This window comes from Balaenoptera physalus (assembly GCF_965194825.1).
Source record: "Balaenoptera physalus genome assembly, chromosome: 12".
In the NCBI taxonomy this organism is placed as follows: domain Eukaryota; kingdom Metazoa; phylum Chordata; class Mammalia; order Artiodactyla; family Balaenopteridae; genus Balaenoptera; species Balaenoptera physalus.
In genome coordinates this window covers 3,405,954-3,431,283 of record NC_138897.1, presented here as the reverse complement: position 1 = coordinate 3,431,283, position 25,330 = coordinate 3,405,954, and the positions used below count along the sequence as shown (strand labels likewise).

The 25,330-nt window shown below is 38.4% G+C and overlaps 2 long non-coding RNA genes across 2 annotated transcripts in view; one reads left to right on the top strand and one right to left on the bottom strand.

Annotated features, from left to right (window-relative positions):
• LOC309639751 overlaps window positions 1–12,727 on the top strand; it is a 303,099-nt gene extending 290,372 nt beyond the window's left edge. Inside the window, exon 2 of the long non-coding RNA XR_014251836.1 lies at window positions 12,293–12,727. This is a non-coding gene — a long non-coding RNA (uncharacterized lncRNA). The remainder of the gene's footprint in view (window positions 1–12,292) is intronic.
• LOC309639750 overlaps window positions 1–25,330 on the bottom strand; it is a 188,957-nt gene that overhangs the window by 57,944 nt on the left and 105,683 nt on the right. The window lies entirely within an intron of this gene.

Genomic DNA, 25,330 nt, shown 5'->3' with positions numbered 1-25,330 from the left:
GTCTCTGCCTGTATTAACAGTTGGTTCCTCTCATTGAGAGCAGAATCCCATGGTATTGATGTAAATGGTTTGTTTAATCACTCACCTGTTGAAGAATGCCAGAGCTGCTTCCAGTTTTGAGCTAGTACAAATAAAGCTACTATGAACTTTCCTTATGTGAACATAAACTTGCACTTTTGTGGGATAAACTCTAAAGAGTACAACAGCTGGATCATATGCTGGTTGCATGGTCAGTTTTATAAGAAACTGCCAAACTATATTCAAGAATGGCTGTACCATTTAACGTTCCCACAAGCAATATATAAGCGATTCTGGTTTTCTGCATCTTCAACCATCCCTTGTTGGTGTTATCATTATTTTTTATATTAGCCATTTTGATAGGTATATTTTGATACCTGTATGAACTGTGGTTTTAACCTGTGTTTCCTTGCTGGCTAAAGACATAGAACACCTTTGCATGTGCTTATTTGAATCTGTACATCCTATTCCTTGAAAACTCTCTTCAGGTCTTTTGCTTATTTCTAAATTATTTAGTTTTTAGTTTAATATCCAATGGTCTTTGATGATTTATAGAAATGCAATTGATTGATATATATTGGCCTTTTTATTTCGCAACCTTGCTAAACTCATTACTTTTATTAGTGTTTTGGTAGATTCCCTAGGGCTTTCTACAAACACAGTCACTTAATTCTTCTCTTTGGGATTTTAGCTCTCAAGAACTGATAGGCCAATGTCCTCCAATTTTCTTAAAACTCCACTGGCTTTTGTGGCTGTTAGCATTCTCATTTTGGCACCCCAGAATCTTCCTTAGCACCATGGCTGGGCAGATCTGGGGGAGGGGGGAGGCGGCACGTAGAAAGTAAAGTTCACGCGATGTCTTTCCCTTCTATTCAGGGTCTGGTCCCATCATTTCTAACAGCTCTGGAGCCCTCCGATGACTGCAGACAGATGTTCTTCATGTTTTGTTTTATTTGAATTTTTTTTCTGGAGTTTCCAGTTGTTTTCAGTGGGATAGTCTGCCACAAGTTACTTTGAGCTATAGAGCTCAAAGGAGAGGCACAATTGTGTGTGTGTGTGTGTGCGTGCCTGTGTGTGTGTGTTGGCTCAAAAGTGCTACTTCAAGGTTTTACCTTATTAAATAATGTGCTCTTCAATGGAGTCCGTTTATTTTAAATGATATAATATACATACAAGCACTTCCTGTGATTAAAATATTTCACAGATGTTAGTAGCTATTATTTCAAAATCAAATGGTGTAGCTTTTTTAAGTAATTAGTAACGAGGCAAGGATTTTCCGTGGTCACTGTCTATGATATAGAATGAATTGAGCAGTAGCCAATGAGACCACCCAAGTTACGCTGATTAGTAATATTTTCCATACAGGTCAATTCAACAAATGTTTACTGACTACTTAGTATATGACATTATTCCCAGGACTACTTATAAACCAACCATGAAATCAGAACCATCCACTGAGTTCATCTTACAACACAGGAATGCCATGGACAGATTCCCTTCTCCTCTGTGAGCCCCGGCTCCTCCTCTTGCCCTAGACATCTACCTTTGACCGTCTCAGCTGAGGTCAACACTGCATTTCCATAGTATTACTGATTCTGCAACCAAGGAAACATGTTACGTATGACAACTGACATAAACAGAAAGCAGTTTTAAAACAGACAGAAAAGGACTTTTCAACTTTTATATTACTGAGTTCCCATTTTTAGGATTCAGAAAGCAACAAAGATTCAATTTCTCTTTGCGTCACTAATTCTCATTGGTTTGGGTTTCTCAAGGTTGGACGATATGAACGTAACCAATGTGGCACTTTTCCTTTACACCTTTTGTGCCTGGATATCTGAGAGAAAGCAAGGCCATCACTGCAGGCGAGCAATTATTACACAGTGTGGAAAAAATCTATAGCAATGAAACTCAAGTCCTCCTCCCCAAAAGATACCCCTTGACTAAAGGGAAGACTTTAGATTAACATGTCAAACACATCAGATTCAATTGCCAACTCTGACACTTCTGAAATAACAGATTTTGGGCAAATGTATCTTCAGCTGAGTCTTTGTGCATCCGTACAATGGGAACAGCAACAGCTACATCATGGCAACCTTAGTAGCTTGTCCATTACCACCAATAATCAACAAAATCAACTTTGGCTGAATTTTTAAAATAATGAAGAAAGTCAATGTTCTATTAGACTTACTTTCAACTGCTTTGGAGAGCTGCCAGATTTATCAGTGATTACATAAAAGAAGAAATGCCATACAAATCTTTGTGCAAATCATACTTTGTCCAGCTACAAGAAATTTCTCTGTTGCACATCAACTTTCTTTCAGGGAAAGACTAAATCGACTCATTGGTCAACCATCACAATCCCCATGGCTATATTCTGAGGTTTCCTACTTCTAAATGCTGGGTTCAAGACAAAGGCTCAGTAACTTGAAATATTTGTTGCCTTTAAAATAAAGTCTCTCTTTATTGAATACAAGTGTATGTACAGAAATAATCAATATTAGAGAGAGAGAATTTCTCTAACAGGCTTCTGAAGAGAGAAAGCATTCTTCAAGATTGTAGTTAAACAAATAAGATTATTATACCTCAAAAGCCTGACAATTAAATAACATATTTCCACCTGAAATCATAGATAGGCAATATTTTTTCCATCTGTAATCTGAGCAGTTCTATCTAAGCTATGTGGATAAGTCCTTGTGTTTTACTAAAACGTAAAGGACCAAACTAATTGCTTTCTGTATTATGTTACTATGTTTTGATACATGTGTTCCAAATTTACATAAAAAATTAAAAACATAATTTAATCATTTATTTTCTGAATCAGAGTAAAGGTTATATGGTAATCTCTCTGCCAACAATTCTATGCTAAGCTTTGGTCTCTGGCAATACTGGCAGACCTCGTTTTTATAGTGTTCTGCTTTATTGCACTTTGAAGACACTGCATTTTTCACAAGTTGAAGGTTTATGCAACCCTGCATCGAGCAAGTCTACTGATGTCACTTTTCCAACATTTACTCACTTCCTGTCTCTGTGTCACATTTTGGTAATTCTTCCGGTATTTCAAACTTTTTCATTATTATTATGTGTGTTACAGTGATCTGTGATTAGTGACCTTTGATATCACTATTGCAAAAAGATTAAAACTTGCTGAAGGCTCAGATGATGGTCAGCACTTTTTAGCAGTAAAGTATTTTTTAATTAAGGTATGTACTTTGTTTTTTCAGACATAATGCTATTGCACACTTAATAGACTACAGTATGGTGTAAACATTTATATACACTGGGAAACTAAAATATTTGTATGACTCACTTTATTGCAATATTCACTCTATTTTGGGGGTCTGGAACTGAACCCAACATCTCTCTGAGGTTTGCCTGTATATCTTGCACTCTTAAAACTGTACAAACAAGAATTTAACTTGGTGGCTTCAATATAAGAATATTTTAATCCAAAGCCCCCCTCCTAGGTGAACAAATGTTTACCTCCCCGATTTCTAACAATTCCTGAAGAACACAAAATTTGGCAAAATTTTTCTCCCCAAAGGAGGAGTCTACTTTCACTAGCTCTGCTTCTGTAAGAATACCTTGAAATCTGACTTTTAATTCACCCTCTCCTGAAACTAGTCTCTCCATAGTCCCTAGATTCTTTAACCTCTCAAATCTAATATTTTTTTCCTGGAGTTCATTCTCCTTGACCTCTTTGGTGAATTCAAGATGCTCTCCTCTCATTCGGAAGTTGGGTCGATTTCTTTCCCTTGAATCCGGGCTCCCTTGTTTATGCTTTGACAGAGGAGTTGGAAGTGATGCCCGTTCTGGACCTGCCCTGAAAAGTATGGCAGCTCCAGCCTTGGGAGGCTGGGGTCCTGAGCAACAATGGGAGAAATCGGACCACCTTGTGGGAGAGACCAGGTGGAGAGGCCCCGGGAGGGCGTGACGAGGGACCCAGAGCCCAGCCTCCCAGCCGACTTCACCGAGCTGCCTGCCCCGGAGCACAGCTGTCTTGGACCCTCTGGACTATCCCAGCCACCAGCTAAATGCCACGATGCCCTCAGCCATGAGATGTAATAAAATGGTGGTTGTTTTTAACCACTAAGTTTGGAGTCGTTTCTTAGGCAGCAAAAGAACATTTCTGTGCAGCTTATTATCCTATTGGGCCGAGACTGGTTTAAGCTTTTCCTTGACATTTGCCTGATTGGGGTAATAACTTCAAGTGTTACTTGCTTCTTCCTGCTCTGCTCTTGGTGATTAGACGTAAATTCGAACTTGCCCATCCCAGTCTCTGATGGAATCATCACCCCCAAACCTCAGCACCAAGGGAGGCTCCTGCTGGTTCCTCAGCTGAAGAATGGCAGATGCCCACCTGTGAGGCCTTGCAGCCCACGCTCCTAGAACAACAATATATCAAGGGCCTTTGTTTGTGTTGGGTATTCCGTATTGTCACCTTTCCTGCAATGTAAAGCCCAGTGCAAATTGAAAAACATCTCATTGATTGTTCTAGGTGGTATTCTTCTATTAATGAAGACTAAATACTATTTTTTCCCCTGATAGCCACATTTAACTTGTGATTGGTACTGAGGATTTGTGTTGCTGCTGTTGAAACGTCTGCTGTCAAAAAGCATTTCTTCCTTCTCTGCTTCTGAGGTACCCTATTAGCATCAACAAGCAGGACTCTATGTTACTGTTAAAGTAAATAAATCTAATTACACTTACTGCTCCAAATTGTTAAACTGTTTTTGTATTCTAATTCTGTGATCCATTGTGCATTGCTTTAGTGATGCAACTTCTACAAGTCATTAAAAAAGGTAGGAACAAGGCAAGGCCTTCTGGTCTTATATCAATACCAGATAGCTGTCCGAAGGTAAATATCAATATATTTTGCATACATATTCATTTAATACATTTGTATTACTTTGCTTATTTATAATAAGTCTGATTTCTGGCAGCTTCTAAGGCACACGATTTAGAGAGGGTATAAGCTAAGCTGTTTTAACAATGTGGCTTTTCTCTTTTTAGAGGAAGAGCTCAGAGATGAAGCAGGTAATCCCAGTGGCAGGGGCAGCTCTGCTCTGTGGGAGCATCCAGAGATCAGACACCTGCTTCTGGTTGTTCACCTGTGAATGTGGTCCAGCAGCGGGAAGAGGGACTTAGGAGGTTCACGCAAACACTCTGCTTTCCAAGGGTGTCACATTATCTCCGTTTGCATCCTGTTAACCATAACTTTGTCACATGGCCTCCCCACTGGACAGAGGCTGGGCCACACCTTCTCCAGGTGTGTGAGACAATGTAGAGGGTGATCCGTTCAAGGAAGAGGAGGAAACCAGGAACTGCGGACACTCACTCGTCACTGTCACAGATTCTGTCGTTCAACAAGCCCCTGATGGAGTGACCTTCCCTGGGAGACGCTGTGATCGCTCTCTCCATTTGACTCCCAGACGTCACAAATTCCCCGTAAATGGTTTCCTGACATGGATTCCATATGCGCTCCTGAATCCCCTTGATCTTTCAGTTTAATAATCCCCTTAACAAAGAACTGAACTTAACCTGACATCATTTATTCTTCGTGAACTTCCTATGGCTCCTTACAATGAAATCTTCTGTGTGTTTACAGACCCTTCAAAAATGCATCATAGAATTTGCTCGGGATTGAAATCAAGTTTACCAACCTTTGTTTAATACATTCTGCCTACATCTTTACTCTTTTTGAAAGCTAGAATATTTGCCCATCCTCTGGTTTCCAGCCCCCTTCACTTTCCAGGTCTCCTCAAGGGCAGGACCAGACACCGTGCGTCTCTTCCCGTTAAGCCCTCCTGACAACCAGTGATATACAAACCAGAAGTCAAAACTCTTCAGAGTTGCCAGGTGCTCTGTATCAATCCTTTTACCAGGCTTGGTTCCTGCTACCTTGAAGCAACATTTATTTTTACCCTTTTCAGTTTGAGAATTATCCTCCTTGACAGAGAAGACAGGGGCAAAATAAATACAGAGACGTTCTGCTTTCTCTGTGTCACTGGCTTCAAGCTACAGGCCTACTTGTAAGTGAATCTCTTTTCCCTGAACATATTGAAAGTTCCTGGCATTATTCATATAGTACCATATCAATCTTATCTAATTTTCTTTTGTCCAACTGTCCATTAATTTCCTTTTTTCTGTCTCTCCTTTGTTCTATTATCAATTCATTTTCCACTGAAAATTGAAAAAAGTAATCCTGTAAAAATGCAGATGTTATTACACCAGCCTCAGATTTAAATTCTCCCAATGGTTTCCCATTGCTCCTAGAATTCAGTGCTAGTTCCTTAAAATTGCCTGAAGACCCTCTCCACCTCCATCTCCGAGTATGTTTTCATGCTTTCGGCTCCCCACCCAGAGTGGTCTTCTTTTAGCTTTCCTGGTCTCCATGCTTCTGTCTCCCAGAGTCTTTGCACATCCTGTTCTTCCCAGGTGAAGTGCTCCCTGCTTTCTCCTCACCAGTTCAGACCCCCTGAAGAAGCTCCCAGAGCCCCCCACTCTGCTTCCTCTTGACCTCATCACTGTTGCTATGCCATCTTTGTTTATGTCATTATTGGATTATTTCTGTCTCTCTAGCTACACCATAAACTTCACAAGGGCAGTGACTGGAGCAAACAGCACACTGTAAACACTAAATAAACATTTTTTTGAACAAGTAAATAATCAGAAGCACATTTCTGAGAGCTTTCTAATTATCCTGATATATAGAACTTCAAAGAACCTTTGATAAAGTAATGGACATGAGAAACTCTAAGAAGAGGCCATAGAATACAAAGAGTCTCACATAAATTTGACCATTGAGTCATTTATTTTATGTGTAAATTATTGCAGAGAAATAATATTTGAAGGAAAATATATTGGAAAATGTAACTTTCTACTTTATGGAAGCATAGATTTAGAAAAATGGGGGGAGACGTTCAAGATAGCAGAGCAGTAAGATGTGGAGATCACCTTCCTCCCCACAAATACATCAGAAATACATCTACATGTGGAACAACTCCTAGAGAACACCTACTGAATGCTGGCAGAAGACCTCAGACTTCCGAAAAGGCAAGAAACCCCCCCACGTACCTGGCCATGTGGCTGACAGGGTCTTGGTGCTTCTGAGCCATGTGGGTGTCACTGTGCTTCTGAGGTGCGAGAGCCGAGTTCAGGACTTTGGTCCACCAGAGACCTCCCAGCTCCACATAATATCAAATGGCAAAAGCTCTCCCAGAGATCTCCATCTCAATGCTAAGACCCAGCTCCACTCAACAACCAGAAAACTCCAGTGCTAGACACCCCATGACAAACAACTAGCAAGACAGGAACACAACCCCACCCATTAGCAGAGAGGCTGCCTAAAATCATAATAAGGTCACAGACACCCCAGAACACACCACCAGACGTGGACCTGCCCACCAGAAAGAAAAGATCCAGCCTCATCCACCAGAACACTAGTCCCCTCCACAGGGAAGCCTACACAACCCACTGAACCAACCTTACCAACTGAGGGTAGGCACCAAAAACAACGGGAACTACGAACCTGCAGCCTGCGAAAAGAAGACCCCAAACACAGTAAGTTAAATAAAAGGAGAAGACAGAAAAACACACAGCAGATGAAGGAGCAAGGTAAAAACCCACCAGACCAAACAAATGAAGAGGAAATAGGCAGTCTACCTGAAAAAGAAGTCAGAGCAATGATAGTAAAGATGATCCAAACTATTGGAAAGAGAATGGAGAAAATACAAGAAATGTTTAACAAAGACCTAAAAGAACTAAAGAGCAAACAAACAATGACGAACAACACAATAAATGAAATTAAAAATTCTCTAGAAGGAATCAATAGCAGAATAACTGAGGCAGAGGAACGGATAAGTGACCTGGAAGATAAAATAGTGGAAATAACTACCGCAGAGCTAAATAAAGAAAAAAGAATGAAAAGAATTGAAGACAGTCTCAGAGACCTCTGGGACAACATTAAATGCACCAACATTCGAATTATAGGGGTCCCAGAAGAAGACGAGAAAAAGAAAGGGACTGAGAAAATATTTGAAGAGATTATATTTGAAAACTTCTCTAATATGGGAAAGGAAATAGTCAATCAAGTCCAGAAAGCGCAGAGAGTCCCATACAGGATAAAGCCAAGGAGAAACACGCCAAGACACATATTAATCAAACTATCAAAAATTAAACACAAAGAAAAAATATTAAAAGCAGCAAGGGCAAAGCAATAAATAACATACAAGGGAATCCCCATAAGGTTAACAGCTGATCTTTCAGCAGAAACTCTGCAAGCCAGAAGGGAGTGGCAAGACATATTTAAAGTGATGAAAGGCAAAAACCTACAACCAAGATTACTCTACCCAGCAAGGATCTCATTCGGATTCGACGGAGAAATTAAAACCTTATAGACAAGCAAAAACTAAGATAATTCAGCACCACCAAAAACAGCTTTACAGCAAATGCTAAAGGAACTTCTCTAGGCAGGAAACACAAGAGAAGGAAAAGACCTACAATAACAAATGCAAAACAGTTAAGAAATGGTAATAGTAACATACATATCGATAATTACCTTAAATGTAAATGGATTAAATGCTCCCACCAAAAGACATAGAATGCCTGAATGGATACAAAAACAAGACCCATATATATGCTGTCTACAAGAGAGCCACTTCAGACCTAGGGACACATATAGATTGAAAGTGAGGGGATGGAAAAAGATATTCCATGCAAATGGAAATCAAAAGAAAGCTGGAGTAGCAATTCTCATATCAGACAAAATAGACCTTAAAATAAAGACTAACACAAGAGACAAAGAAGGACACTACATAATGATCAAGGGATCAATCCAAGAAGAAGATATGACAATGGTAAATATTTATGCACCCAACATAGGAGCACCTCAGTACATAAGGCAAATGCTAACAGCCATAAAAGGGGAAATCGACAGTAACACTATCATAGTAGGGGCCTTTAACACCCCACTTCCACCAATGGACAGATCATCCAAAATTAAAATAAATAAAGAAACACAAGCTTTAAATGATACATTAAACAAGGTGGACTTAATTGATATTTATAGGACATTCCATCCAAAAACAAAAGAATACACTTTCTTCTCAAGTGCTCATGGAACATTCTCCAGGATAGTTCATATCTTGGGTCACAAATGAACCCTTGGTAAATTTAAGAAAATTGAAATCATATCACGTATCTTTTCCGACCACAACGCTCTAAGACTAGATATCAATTCCAGAAATATCTGTAAATAATACAAACACATGGAGGCTAAACAGTACATGACTTAATAACCAAGAGAGCACTGAAAAAATCAAAGAGGAAATCAAAAAATACCTAAAAACAAATGACAATGAAAACATGACGACCCAAAACCTATGGGATGCAGCAAAAGCAGTTCTAAGAGGGAAGTTTATAGCAATACAATCCTACCTCAAGAAACAAGAAACATCTGAAACAAACAACCTAACCTTACACCTAAAGCAATTAGAGAAAGAAGAACAAAAAAACCCAAAGTTAGCAGAAGGAGAGAAATCATAAAGATCAGAGCAGAGATAAATGAAAAAGAAATGAAGGAAACAATAGCAAAGATCAATAAAACTAAAAGCTGTTTGTTTGAGAAGATAAAAAAAAAAATTGATAAACCATTAGCCAAACTCATCAAGAAAAAAAGGGAGAAGACGCAAATCAATAGAATTAATGAAAAAGGAGAAGTAAAAACTGACACTGCAGAAATACAAACGATGAGAGATTACTACAAGCAATTATATGCCAATAAAATGGACAAACCAGAAGAAATGGACAAATTCTTAGAAAAGCACAACCTTCCGAGACTGAACCAGGAAGAAATAAAAAATGTAAACAGACCAATCACAAGCACTGAAATTGATTTAAAAAAGCAAAAGCCCAGGACCAGATGGCTTCACAGGTGAATTCCATCAAACATTTAGAGAAGAGCTAACACCTATCCTTCTCAAACTCTTCCAAAATATAGCAGAGGGAGGAACACTCCCAAACTCATTCTATGAGGCCACCATCACCCTGATACCAAAACCAGACAAAGATGTCACAAAGAAAAAAAATACAGGCCAATACCACTGATGAACATAGATCCAAAAATCCTCAACAAAATACTAGCAAATAGAATCCAACAGCACATTAAAAGGATCATACACCATGATCAAGTGGGGTTTATCCCAGGAACGCAAGGACCCTTCAATATATGCAAATCAATTAATGTGATAAAGCATATTTACAAATTGAAGGAGAAAAAAACCACATGATCATCTCAATAGATGCAGAAAAAGCTTACAACAAAATTCAACATGGATTTATGATAAAAACCCTCCAGAAAGTAGGCATAGAGGGAACTTACCTCAACATAATAAAGACCATATATGACAAACCCACACCAACATCGTTCTCAGTGGTGACAAACTGAAACCATTTCCTCTAAGATTAGGAACAATACAAGGTTGTCCGCTCTTACCACTATTATTCAACATAGTTTTGGAAGTTTTAGCCATAGTAATCAGAGAAGAAAAAGAAATAAAAGGAATCCAAATCGGAAAAGAAGAAGTAAAGCTGTCACTGTTTGCAGATGAGATGGTACTATACATAGAAAATCCTAAAGATGCTACCAGAAAACTATTAGAGCTAATCAATGAATTTGGTAAAGTAGCAGGATACAAAATTAATGCACAGATATCTCTTGCATCCTATACACTAACGATGAAAAAGCTGAAAGAGAAATTAAGGAAACACTCCCATTTACCATTACAACAAAAAGAATAAAATACCTAGGAATAAACTTACCCAAGGAGACAAAAGACCTGTAGGCAGAAAACTATAAGACACTGATAAAAGAAATTATAGATGATACAAACAGATGGAGAGATATACCATGTTCTTGGATTGGAAGAATCAACATTGTGAAAATGACTATACTACCCTAAGCAATCTACAGATTCAATGCAATCCCTATCAAACTACCAATGGCATTTTTCACAGAACTAGAACAAAAAATTTCACAATTTCTATGGAAACACAAAAGACCCTGAATAGCCAAAGCAATCATGAGAAAGAAAAACGGAGCTGGAGGAATCAGGCTCCCTGACTTCAGACTATACTACAAAGCTACAGTAATCAAGGCAATATGGTACTAGCACAAAAACAGAAATATAGATCAATGTAACAGAATAGAAAGCCCAGAGATAAACCCACGCACATATGGTCATCTTATTTTTGATAAGGGAGGCAAGAATATACAATGGAGAAAAGATAGTCTCTTCAATAAGTGGTTCTGGGAAAACTGGACAACTACATGTAAAAGAATGAAATTAGAACACTACCTAACACCATACACAAAAATAAACTCAAAATGGAGTAAAGACCTAAATGTAAGGCCAGACACTATAAAACTTTTAGAGGAAAACATAGGCAGAACACTTTATGACATACATCACAGCAAGACCCTTTTTGACCCACCTGCTAGAGAAATGGAAATAAAAACAAAAATAAACAAATGGGACCTAATGAAACTTAAAAGCTTTTGCACAGCAAAGGAAACCATAAACAAGACAAAAAGACAACCCTCAGAATGGGAGAGTATATTTGCAAATGAAGCAACTGACAAAGGATTAATCTCCAAAATATACAAGCAGCTCATGCAGCTCAATATCAAAAAAAACCCAAAAACCCCAATCCACAAATGGGCAGAAGAACTAAATAGACATTTCTCCACAGAAGATATACAGATTGCCAACAAACACATGAAAGGATGCTCAACATCACTAATCATTAGAGAAATGCAAATCAAAACTACAATGAGGTATCACCTCACACCAGTCAGAATGGCCATCATCAAAAAATCTACAAACAATAAATGCTGGAGAGTGTGTGGAGAAAAGGGAACCCTCTTGCACTGTTGGGTGGAATGTAAATTGATACAGCCACTATGGAGAAGAGTATGGAGGTTCCTTAAGAAACTAAAAGTAGAACTACCATAGGACCCAGCAATCCCACTACTGGGCATATACCCTGAGAAAGCCATAATTCAAAAAGAGTCATGTACCACAATGTTCATTGCAGCTCTATTTACTATAGCCAGGACATGGAAGCAACCTAAGTGTCCATCGACAGATGAATGGATAAAGAAGATGTGGCACATATATGCAATGGAATATTACTCAGCCATAAAAAGAAATGAAATGGAGTTATTTGTAGTGAGGTGGATGGACCTAGAGACTATCATACAGAGTGAAGTAAGTCAGAAAGAGAAAAACAAATACCATATGCTAACATATATATATAGAATCTAAAAAAAAAATGGTTCTGAAGAACCTAGGGGCAGGACAGGAATAAAGATGCAGACGTAGAGAGTGGACTTGAGGACATGGAGAGAGAGGAAGGGTAAGCTGGGATGAAGTGAGAGAGCTGCATGGACTTATATATACTGCCAAATATAAAATGGATAGCTAGTGGGAAGCAGCCACATAGCACAGGGAGATCAGCTCAGTGCTTTTTGACCACCTAGCAGGGCGGGATAGGGAAGGTGGGAGGGAGACGCAAGAGGGAGGAGATATGGGGATATATGTATATGTATAGCTGATTACTTTGCTATACAGCAGAAAACTAACACACCATTGTAAAGCAATTATACTCCAATAAAGATGTTAAAAAAAAAAAAAGAAAGAAAGAAAAACAGTTAGTGTAATCATAAGAGATGAACTTGATTTTCTGGGATATTCTAGATGAACATCATATCAAAGAAAAGGGCACTTTTCTTCCCCTTTCTGCTGGGTACTCTGCTTATTTTTCTTATTATAATAGATAGAAGTTTCAAGAAAATATCAACAGTAGTCATAATAAAAATCCTCATTAGTTTTCTTGGGCATTCTCCTAATGCTTGGCTCTTTAGTCAAGTACATTGCACATTGAGTACAATGATTTTTGTTGTTGTTTGAAATAGATATGCTTCTCCCAGTATCTCTCTAGTCTTAGGTTACATAGAGGATTTTTATTTTAATTTGCAAATTTATTACATTTTAATAAATATCTTTTGGACATTTTTCAAAGAAATTATGTTTCTCCTCATTCAGCATAATAATTGTAGCCAATATTTGTTTATCACTGGCAGACCAACTGCTAAATGCTTTAGGCGTATGTCATATAATTTCTGAAGAGTAAAATGAGTTGAATACAGTTGTTCATGTTCCTTTTCCAAACGAGGAAACTTGTTTAAATGGATTCAGTATCTCGTGTGTGGTAAAGCCCGAGTATAACATTATGTCTGAGCCCAGGACAGATGTGGCTTCCATAGGAATGTGAGCAATTATAGTATTTATTTTATAGTATTAACTCTATCTCTATTCTTTGTGTGTTTAACTTGCTAGTGTTTCATTCAGGATTTCTATATTTATATTCTTAGAATTTGTTCTATTTTTGCCTTTTCTTATTCTTGCTATAATTAACAGGTTGGTATCAAATTATAAAATCTTTATAAAATACATTGGAAACATTCCCATCACTGGGATGCTTTTTGACAGTTTATGTAGTTTATGGGAACTTCCTCTTTTTGGGGTGAAACAAACAAACCAGTGTGGATGGTCCTTCTTTCCCAGATTTTGTCAAGGTTTTTCATAGTCATGTACCTGCTTATGCTTCCTCCCTTTTCCTGAGCTAACTTTAGAATTTATATTTTCCTTGTAACTGTTAATTTTCCATGAGAATGTTTGTTCTTTACAAAGTTGTATGTTGCACTCCATTTTTCAACTTTTATACTAAAATTTTTAAAAACATAAAAATTGAAAGGATAGTAAGATAAACACATATATACTCACCAACTCAATTCACACCAACTCAATGCAAAATAAATATTTTGCATTTTTTGTAATGATATATTTGTATTTTTAAATAATTTATAGACATCCTGTGACTTAATCAAGAAATACTTTAGCATGTATCCCCTAAAAAATGAGGATATATTCCAATGTACGAATTGTTCATACCTAATAAATTAACAATAGTGCCTAATATCGTGTAATACATAGTTTATGTTCAAATTCTCTCTTATGAACCAATGATGTATTATAAGATTTTTTAAAAATTGAATTGTGTTCCAACCAATGTTCTGTGTTACATGCAATAAGATATGTCTCTTTATCTCTTTTAATCCAGACAGGTTCTCTCAACTCCCTCTTTATTTTCCTTCATAACATGTTTTTTTGAAGAAATAAGTCTTACAGAATGTTCCATGTTCTGGATTTTTCTATAAATGTTCTTTAACTTGTTTTTCTAGTCCCTGTATTTTCTGTACACTGCAAATTAGATTTAAAAGCTGGTTTACATTCAGGATCGTAGGTAATCTGTGGCGTCGGCATCTAGTTATAATCTTTGTCTGAATCGGTTATTTCCATATAGTGGTCTTTAACGTAGATCTTTCTGTAACTCCCTCATTAGTACATGAGCACTTCCTTGCTTTCTGGCACAGAAGATGCCCAGGCTCATTTTCCACAGTCCCCACCCTAGACCCTGGGTTAACGATTTTTTCAATAGAGACTGGTATTAGTAACCATAATCTGATTACAAGAGATGCTCACTGTTACTGGAGTGTCAGTGCCCACAGGTATAATCCGTGTGAAGGTATAGGGAAGTGACAGATAGGTTGATACACAATAGACAGATATATGGATAGAGACATAGATGCACATATATACCTTTAGCACACATATATTATTCATTACTATGTAGGCGTTATTATTTAATACGTGTAAGTTAGTTTAAAATTCATTATCCCAACATTGCTACTAATGATTGAGTTATGGAGTCAAGATTAAGGTGGCTTGACAGTTGTTTCATTTTTAAAATATTTCCAATAAGACTGTTCAGTAAAGTTTTTTTTATTTTTTTTATTATTTTTTTCACATCTTTATTGGAGTATAAATGCTTTACAATGTTGTGTTAGTTTCTGCTGTAAAACTAAGTGAATCAGCTATATGTATACATATATCCCCATATCCCCTCCCTCTTGAGCCTCCCTCCGACCCTCCCTATCCCACCCCTCTAGGTGGTCACGAAGCATCGAGTTGATCTCCCTGTGCTATGCAGCAGCTTCCCACTAGCCATCCATTTTACATTTGGTAGTGTATATATGTCCATGCTACTCTCCCACTTCATCCCAGCTTCCCCTTCCTCCCCATGCCCTCAAGTCCGTTCTCTACGTCTGCATCTTTATTCCTGCCCTGCCACTAGGTTCATCAGTACTGCTTTTTTAGATTTCATATGCATGTGTTAGCATACAGTATTTGTTTTTCTCTTTCTGATTTACTTCACTCTGTATGACAGACTCTAGGTCCATCCACCTCACTACAAATAACTCAATTTTGTTTCTTTTTATGGCTGAGTAATATTCCATTGTATGTATGTGCCACATCTTCTTTATCCATTCATCTGTCTGTCGATGGACACTTAGGTTGCTTCCACGTCCTGGCTATTGTAAATAGCGGTGCAATGAACACTGTGGTACATGTATCTTTTTGAATTATGGTTTGCTCAGGGTATATGCCCAGTAGTGGGATTGCTGGGTCATACTGTAGTTCTATTTTTAGTTTTTTAAGGAACCTCCATACTGTTCTCCATAGTGGCTGTATCAATTTACATTCCCACCAACAGTGCAGGAGAGTTCCCTTTTCTCCACACCCTCTCCAGCATTTATTGCTTCTAGATTTTTTGGTGATAACCATTTTGACTGGTGTGAGGTGATACCTCATTGTGGTTTTGATTTGCATTTCTCTAATGATTAGTGATGTTGAGCATCTTTTCATGCTTTTGTTGGCCATTGTCCAGTTGAGTTTTTTGTTCAAAAGTCCATTGAAATAATGCTACTGAAAATGCAGTTGTTTGTTAGAATTCTCTCTTTGTTTAATTTTGCTTTGTTTCCCTTTTAATTTATATTCTAATCATTTACATAATTCATAGAAAAGCTTTCATCTGTACCCCCACCTTACTTTCACCCCTTTCTTACACAAAACACAGCAGAATTATGTGCTCACTGTTTCCCCATGTCTTTCCCACTGCACGTCTGCATCCAGATATGAGGACAGACACCTTCCTCATTCCTTCTCAGCCTAGCTAATCCTCCCTTGTGGGGTAAGTCATAATTTATTGATGCAGGCATCTATTTCTGAGAATTGTGGTTTCTTCTGATATTTTGTATTTACAAAATTGTATGACCTTGCATTCAAGCTCATTCATACTTATAAATGTGTATCTTCCTGGTAGATTCTTAGAGATGGTTTTGCTGGGTCAATGGTACAGGTATATGTAATTTTGTTCGATAGTGACAAATTATCTCTATAAATTCCATGTATATGAAAATGTTTTTCTATAGCCTCCTCACCAGTAGTATGTTCTCAAACTTTGGGTTATTTTGCCAGACAGCAGAGAAATAAAGCTCCGTGTAGTTTTAATTTGCATTTCTTATCCAGTGGGTAAAGTCACTCATTTTTTTGTTTCACACAATGAAGGGAATTGAGGATTCTTTTGCTCTTTAAACATTCTATTAATTTTCGTTAGTATTTAATACAGCAAATGTTTGTGCACATTTACCAATATGTCTTCCATTTTCATTTTTTGCAATTTATTGAGGTTGTGTTTGTGATCTGTAACTTGACAATTTTGGTAAATATTCCACGGGCCGTGGAAAAGAAAGTGCATTCTATCTTGAGGTACCAGAAGTCAAAGCATCACTTAGCCCAGTGATGTGCGTTGCTGGATAGAATGTGGCAGAAGAGATGTGCCCTTTTTGAGCTCAAGAGCCCTGCAGTTCCCCCATCCTCACCACCTCGCCCTGTGGTCCCAAGATCGAGCCTGGGTCAGCCCACTGGGGGTGAGAGATCTGTCACTCAGTGGTCTCATCACCCCAGTTAAAACTCAGCTAACCACGAGATGCGTGAGAGAAATCCTCTCCACCGTCGCAGTCTCCACCTGATCTACCCACCAACTTACTGCATGCGCTCGCGAGCCATCCTGAGTGGGCCGAGAACAGCTGGACTCAGATTCGCTAAGCAAGTGGTCCTCGTCAGCCACCAGGTGGCGAGTGGTTTGTTAGGCAGCAGTAGACACCTGATACACCACTGTGGACCCTCTGTTCATCCAGCCCTGGGAGAGCCGAACCCCTCAAATTCCCATGAACATCATCCATCAGCAAAGAAAAACGAGACTTCAAATGAAATATTTTCTCTCTCGGTTTTATAGCCTAAACTCTTCCATCCTTTTCCTAGGTGGATTGTGCAGTTCCTCGCTTCCATTAACTTCCTTTGAGGCTGTTTCCTTCCTTCGGGACCTGGTTTTCAAGGCTGTGCTGGATATCATTTTCATCTGCTCTCATCTGCATTATATCTGCAGGAATTGTTACACTTCAATATCTGCTTTACTCTTTTCTTACAGCTTCTGTCGCCGGTGATGCCCGTCACCCCCAACACCCACATGCTTACACAACGACTAGGTCATTATATAGTAATAAGGCATTAAGACAACTTGATTTTTTTCAAGTCACAGTATTCCTAAAAACAATAAAGTAACTTCCTCCGACCAACTTCCACTCACCTCTGCCACCGTAAACCATTCTTAAAACACTTTAAGTTTTCAGGTTATGTCACTTCTTCCATACTGGCTTATTTTCTGGTGGAATTCACTTAAAGAAAAGTTGAGGAGTGTCTCAGTGTTCTGATATTCTGGATTTTAAGAACAGATTTTGTTTTGTTTTGAGGCTACATAGCTTTGTGTTTAAGAGCTCAGATTATTTCATCTTTGAAGTCAGACTGGGTTCTAATCGCTGTTCTGTGGCTTCAGCCTAGACATTGGCAAGTTATTTAAAAAGTCTGTGCCTCAGTTTCCTGATCTTCAAAATGAGGACAATATTAGTACCCATACCATGGGGTTAAGGAAGACTTAAATGATTAATATTTACTACATAGCATATTGTAATTCATATTAGCAATTATTTTCATGTTTGTAAAATTCTAACTTTGATATTTGTAAATATTTAATTTTGATAAATTTGAAACACCATCAACCATTTTTTCCAATAAGGGTCTTAATTGTTGACTGTTTAGTTTAAAATATCTAAATATTTTAGATTTTCTCAGCTAATCAAAACATAGAATATAATGCATATATGCATATATATATATACATATATATGTATATATAGAGAGAATATACGAAATCTTTTGTTTCCTAGCTATCACATGAATGCTCTACCTTCCATCAACAATAAAACAAGATTATCCTAACAGATGCTGCAAGCTCAACAGAGATCAGCAAAAAAAGTATGGGGGATGGAGTGGGGATGAAAAACTGAATTTTCTCCTCTGGACATATCTGTCCTTGCAAATTTCTGAAATCTTTTGCTATAACAATAAGTACATTTTCTTTGTTGCTCATCTTCCCATCCCTCCTAGTCATCCAATATCCTATTTCACTAAGCTGTTGAAATGAATTCTACCCTGCTCTAATACCCAAAGTCCTTGAGGTGCTAAAGAAAATACTGCATATAAAATGCATGGGCAGGCAGAATAGGTTTACATAATGTTAATGTAGACAAATGGCAAGTACAAAATTATATCTAGCTGCAATTTAATTAGATTAATGAGATCAATATAATTAGTAGGGCTATATTACCCTAGTTAGACTTCGGCACTCTCCGCCCCCCTCCCCGCACCCCCCCCACCAGCTCAAAATGGTTTACAGCCCTCAAACATTATAATAGCACATGGAGTACCGACGCAGTAACATATCAATTTCCCCATGAATACACCATTAAGAGAAGGAGTTTGTAGGACACTCAAGAGACACATAAAATGTTACCCTACCAGGGAAAAATTTGATAATATAGACTGAAAAATATCCCTACTGTCAAAAAACAATATTTACTTCACGTTAATCCCAAGTTTAAGTCTGGTCATGATTATACAAAAATGAATTTAACAAACAGGTTCTGGAGTGGACCTAATGAATAAAACAGACTTATTGTGACTTTAGTTACAAACCCTGCAGAACTTAAAGCTTCAAACGCCCACTAAATCACAGGCATGACTGAACCGCTGAGCCATCCATTGACCACGTGGCAGATGGCAAGCTCCATAAACGTCCCTTAACCTCTAGGAACTATGGGTGAATTAGGTCTCAATCAACAAGAAGACGAATAACCAGGCTAATTAGTGTTCTCGGTCCGGGGAAGAGACTGCTCGGCTCAGCCTCTATGATTTGTTCTTTTCAATGATACCATCAAATCTCCTTAATTATGACAAATTAAGACTTCTCTTTACGGTGAAACTGATGAAGATGATCGTTCAGTAGAGCAGCCTTGTTCACATGATGTTCACAGCTGCTAATTTGCTAATCCTCTACCCTGTGGTCAAATAATTATGTTTACAGCCCTACTGGCTGCCTTTTAGTTTGGTCTTTGTGTGGAAACCATGATGGTTAAAAAATTCCAAAATTGTAGCACTGAAATTGACAGAAACTATGGGAAAATAACCAAATGTTCATCAATTCAAAGATTTGCCTAGTTTTAGAATTGAAATCAAAAACTACAGGACTTAAAAAGAAGAAAGCAAGGAAAGGAAAGAGAGGAAGAGAGATAAAAAGTCTTGCAATTGATTTGGACAGGCTAGAGTTGAACTTAAACCAAGCCTGAACGTGGCCCCTGCAAAGATCTCATAGGAGAAGGATGTCCCCACTCTCTGTAATCACCCTTCCCTGACTTCTTGGATTCCCATTGCCCTGAAGGCAAAATCTCTTCATCTTTGTGGCCTAATTTGTACTTTAGCAAATATTGACATCTATTTCAAAGAGAATGCAAAGAAATCTGGTGTTCATCTGATTTTTGTTTTCATCTTTCTGTTCTCAAGCATAAATTAAGATATTCTGCTAAATGTTAGCTTCTGTAGCCTAATTACACTGAATATACTGTAGTTGATAGTGTTTACACACTGCAAACTACTTAGCATTTCATATATAGTAGGAAAGATGTGTTTAAATATGTTTGCATGGCTTGTACTTGTGTATCTCTAAAATAGACTTGAGTAATTATCAAGCATTGCCATCACCATGCTTTTTTGAGTTATAATTAAAATGTATCTTTTTTATTATACTTTCAATTTTTGCTCTAGAAAAATGTTGAATTGTAACTGCACGTTCAAGATTAAATTAATGTGCTCCTTCAAAAAGCAATCTGAGCCATCTTTTACCTATAAATATCATAATTTGGTAGTGGTATGTGTGGAAGAGAATTTGTATAAATATTTAAATAAGTGCCTTGAAAACGTTAAACACTCCTCCTAAATTTAAGATTTGAATGGCACATATTCCTTCAGGAATGGTGACGAACATATCAATGTACATTTATCCTTGGCTGGCAATCCTAAATTTGAGTGGCCAGATTCTCCTCTTAACCCCTTTCTACACTTGGAAGTGAAACTACATCCTTGTGAAATTACATTCCTGTTAACTTCTTTTTCAGGAAATTCATTTAAAATTTCATTTGGTTTCTTAGACTGACCCACAAGATTTTGTTATTGCAGGACTGTATCTCGAAGGTGTTCAGAAAGAGGTTATGACTGAGCTAGAATATGGTTCCTAGTTACCAACTGGAAAGAACATAATAAATATAGGATTTATTGATCATTTTATCCTTGGGAACCAAAAACATTGATGTCAGATAGAACTTTGTTCCTCAGACCCATGATTCCCCAAACTGGGAATAAGGTTTAGACAAAATATCATCAGAACATGCAAAAATAGTGATTTGGACCCAAGATAGGGCACTTGGACATGTAATACACTGCATTGGAAGGGAATGCACTGGGGGACCAAGAATATAAGCTTAGTGTTGAACACAAGCTCTGGTCAAATTGGTGACTCTGGAAACTTCTTATCTCCCCATCCACAATTTCCTCACCTGCATATGGAGACTAATGATGGTCTCCAAATATCAGCGAGAGGATCAAATGTGTTGTTGAAGAAATTAAATGATCTTATGTGTATAATACAGTCACAGCATGGTGTCTTGTTCGTAATAGATGGTCAATAAATATTAGCTATAATGATTACACTTGGTTTGCTTTAGTTTTCACAATGACCCTTACCTAGTGGAACTAGAAGAGGGAAAAAGGGCTATTGTTTACTAATCCCCGGAGAGGAACATCACAGTTCAATCCTTAATGCTCTCAGATCAAGGTGGAAAACAGGCCAACTGCCATCATTGAGGAAAAATAGCAAAGACTCTTCTGGCTCCTGAAAGGAAAAGCGCATTGAGATAAGACCTGGAGAATCCCAGCTCTGGGATTTCCATTCAGATTCCTGAGATTGAAACCAACGTGCTAGTGATGCTGGGCATGAGTGTACTTGTTCGTCAAGGGACAACTCTTCGATACGTGAGTGCCCCTCACATGCCTGGACCCAGGGGTCAGCAGTCAACGAGCAGACAAAAAGCCCTGCTCTCATTGAACTTACACTCTGATTAATGAACCTCTCTCTCAAATGGGAACAGTAATATTTCCTTCCTCATCTGATTGTTATAATAGTTCAATAAGGCGATGCCTGCAAAACACTTCATACTGTGCCTCTCTTTTTTAAGTCACGTAAGAATAATCAGCAGTTACTTCTAAAGTGATCATTTTTATCATGATTATTCTTACTGTTGAGCAATAGCTCGGGAACCCACAGTAACTTACCCGCTGTCTCCTCCCCTGGCCCTACGGCGTTGAGCTTTGCATTATATTCCTTCGGCAGTACAAGAAAGTAAGATTAAATAGGTCCCTAACAGGAACAATGAGATACACAAATAGCCCAGTATTGACCTAGATTCTGTCGTATTTATCTGCACACTGAGATGACTCCTCTCACATTCCAAGATAAAGATAAACATGTATCTGGAAACTCTTCAAGATACAAATGTGGGCCATATACCAGAAATGACATCAACTCCCAAATTAATGTGTGTGGGCTTGATGTGAAATTATAATTAACAATGTTTATAGCTTTAATTTTGACATAATGATGTGAAATTAGAATATTATGATCTGAAGTTAGGAACCAAGAAATTTTTAGTGTCTGTGTTTTGATGACTCTATTTAAGGTATCTGAGATTTTTTTTAAGCACATACTACTGAATACCTTTCCACAGAAATAGATTTCATTTTATTTCCTTTCTATCATTTTTATATGGATTTTTAAAATATTGTTAAAAAGTGATGTTCAAGATGGTCTCTTCTTTAAGGAAAGTTAAATGAATTTCAGATTTTCAAGGCACATACTGAGGTTTTGAATTGAGAATGAGCCCGACTGAAAAAGCAGTCCCCATTTTAATTTATTCAAACAGTATCGCTAAACCTTTAATAAACCACATAGGAATTAGTCCGGCCACTTCAAAGATGGCAACAAATATCATTAACAAATGTAAAACAGCCAACCATCTAAAAAATAACTGCATGGGAATTCAATTACAGGAAAAAGTGGGTCAGGGGAATAGCCACATTTCTGACTTTATTTGTGTTCTCATGACTAGGCCAACTGGAGACGGTGAAGAAATTGCTCTTTTTTTGCTCAAGATATTAACTGGGAGGGAAATTTATCTGAAGTCCAAGGGTTCTGATCATGTAGAAGATTCTAGGGTCCTCAAAAATCTCACTAGGAGTTGGTCGCGCTGAGACAGTAGCTTTCACACTGGAATATCATGGGGTGAAGGATGATTCGGACAGAGAGCTCCGGCCCCACAGAGACCTGCCCTCATTGCTGGTGACCCAGCAGGCAGGTTTGACTTATGGGAACAAATGTTTCCAGCCATGAAAACCCAGGAGTTGAATATTCTTCATCACAAGTGTTTAAAGCACTGGTTTACAATTACAGAATTTTAAATAAGCTTCTCAAAACTCCTTCCTTGGGGAAATTCCCATTTAAAAATACCTACAACTACAGGAAGGTGAACATAATCCTGAAACGTAGTATTTTAGACATCTGCTCACCACCAATGATGTGACTGTCAGACAAAGGCTGGGGCTCCAAAGCCAGGCCAGTCCCTTGCTCCTGCCCTCAAGGACAGTCTCACAAGTGGTCCCACAGAGCCTTTGAGAAACCAGCCAAAGGCTGGGGTGTTTCAGATGAGGGGGAGCCCAGTGCAGACAGGGACGATGCCGAAAGTAACTGCCCTTTGTAAACTCTGCCTGGAAAGCTTTTTCTCAAAGAAAAATCACAGAGAAGTCCACTTTCAGGAGCATCACATTTGACTTGCAGTTTGTTACTGAACTTTTGAAGAGACAGGAATCGGCTGAGGGCTGGACCCTGGGTGCAATCAGTGAACGCCTCCTTTAGCAGTGGTAAGATTCTAACAGGAGGAGAACTGTTTCCACACTACCTTCCTGCTGGCTCTGAGTCTGTGTGGGAGATAAGGAGGGTGGAAGTCTCAAAAGAAAGAATGGGGCCGGAGCAGAGGGGGTCTGGCAGCCTTGGCTCTGCCCCCTGGAAGTACCTGCTGACTTTGATGCCAAGAGAGCTCCCATTTTGCCATTTACCAGCCCTCATATGGCCAAGCATCCCACCTGAAATGACCTTCCTAGCCCTATCCCATTCTCTGTCCCTGCTTAACCATGTGGCTATGTGTCCTGGCCAGTTAGGAATCTTTGTGTTGATTCTGGGAAGTTGGTAGGCGCTGAGGAACCTCACAGATAGATGGATAGATTTGACAAAAGTGAGAGTCTTTTTGTTGGCATTTTACTCTCTTTTAGACTATATTATCCCCAAAGGAAAGTCAGTAGATGTAAGGAAAATGTCAGCAGAAAGATGGAATTCTATTTTTTTACACATATATAAATGAAGTTTTCTTACAGAATGTGCCTCCCCTTGTTTTATAGGTATTGAAGACTCACTAGCACAGCTAGTTCATGGTAAAAATAAACCACATAAACAGTGCTCAGTTAAAAGCCAGGCACCAGGAGAGTGCCTGAAACCACTGCAGATCAACATCCACTGCTTTGCATTGCTATGAAGAGCCCTATTCAACATATTTTTGGATGATATTTTAGATAGAATGAAATCAACAAGCTGCAGACCTCAGGGTACAAATCAGAAGTATCTCCTCCTCTAGGGGCAATTGCACTGACCCACTCACTCACTTGGCGTTGTCCACTTGAGCCGAGGTTAAACAAATAGACAGGGGTTCTACCCAAGGGTGCACACAAACAGGAGAAAGAACTGGGAACAGAGATTTCAAATGCACTCAGGTAAGCAGGCTCCTTTTCACCTCGGAGAGTTTCAGCATCCTCTCAAAAACTACTGTAAGGCGGCGGGGGGGAGATTGCTTTTTGTATCACTGCAGTTTCCAGAAAACATTAACTTCATAAAGCACAGATTCCAGCTTTTGGATGTTTTGACAATCTCAATAGAGGTACAGATCAAGGATTTCCCTACTGGCAATTTGCAAGTGAGGCTCTAAGCTTTTTCTTTCAGAAGAGATGAGGGAAACGGCACAGTAAAATTCCTTCCAAAAGAAAACAAGAGGTAACTGTACTGAAAACAGGGCTCATTTGAGTTTCTGAGAATTAGTGAACGATTTTTCTAGGTATTATTTCTGAAATATTCTTCCTCTCCCCTCCCCCATCTCATGCATGTATTTATATGTATCTTTTTCTCTCGATCTTTTTGGTTCTGTTTATACTGCAGCTTCACATGTAAAGCCGAGTCTTGTTTATTTCCTAATGCAGCTATCCCAAAATCGTCAGCCTATTTGGAGGGGTTTTTTGGTTTTGTTTTTTGTTTTTTTTAATTTGGAAAGCATCCTGTTCTGTAGTATTTCAAATTTAGAATTCCATTTAGCTGCAACATGAAAACAAAGAGATAAAGTGCAGTCTTGTGTGTTTAAAGTTCGGATGAATCTCAGCCACATTCCATAGATTATTTTGATTTAGTTTTAACAAAATACCACATTAAATCACTCTAATGAGCTGTTTCTCTTCCCCTCTCAGTACAAGGTCATTAGGTACAAGACAGCATCTTTCTGCACCGTCTTCACTGTTTCATGTGTTACATGTCAAAAAAGGCTTTGATGGTCTTCCATAGCAGAGACTAGGACACAACTGTTCCTCAAGGAAGGGGTTTGTACCATAGCAGGGAACCGATTTGTCATGCTTCCCCAGGACTGGTCCCGGGCCCTTCACGCACATGTCGGGTCTTGGGAGGAAGGCTCACCAACCCTTCTCTGTCACTTGCTCAGAAATCAGCTGTCTCATAGATTTCACTACAACAC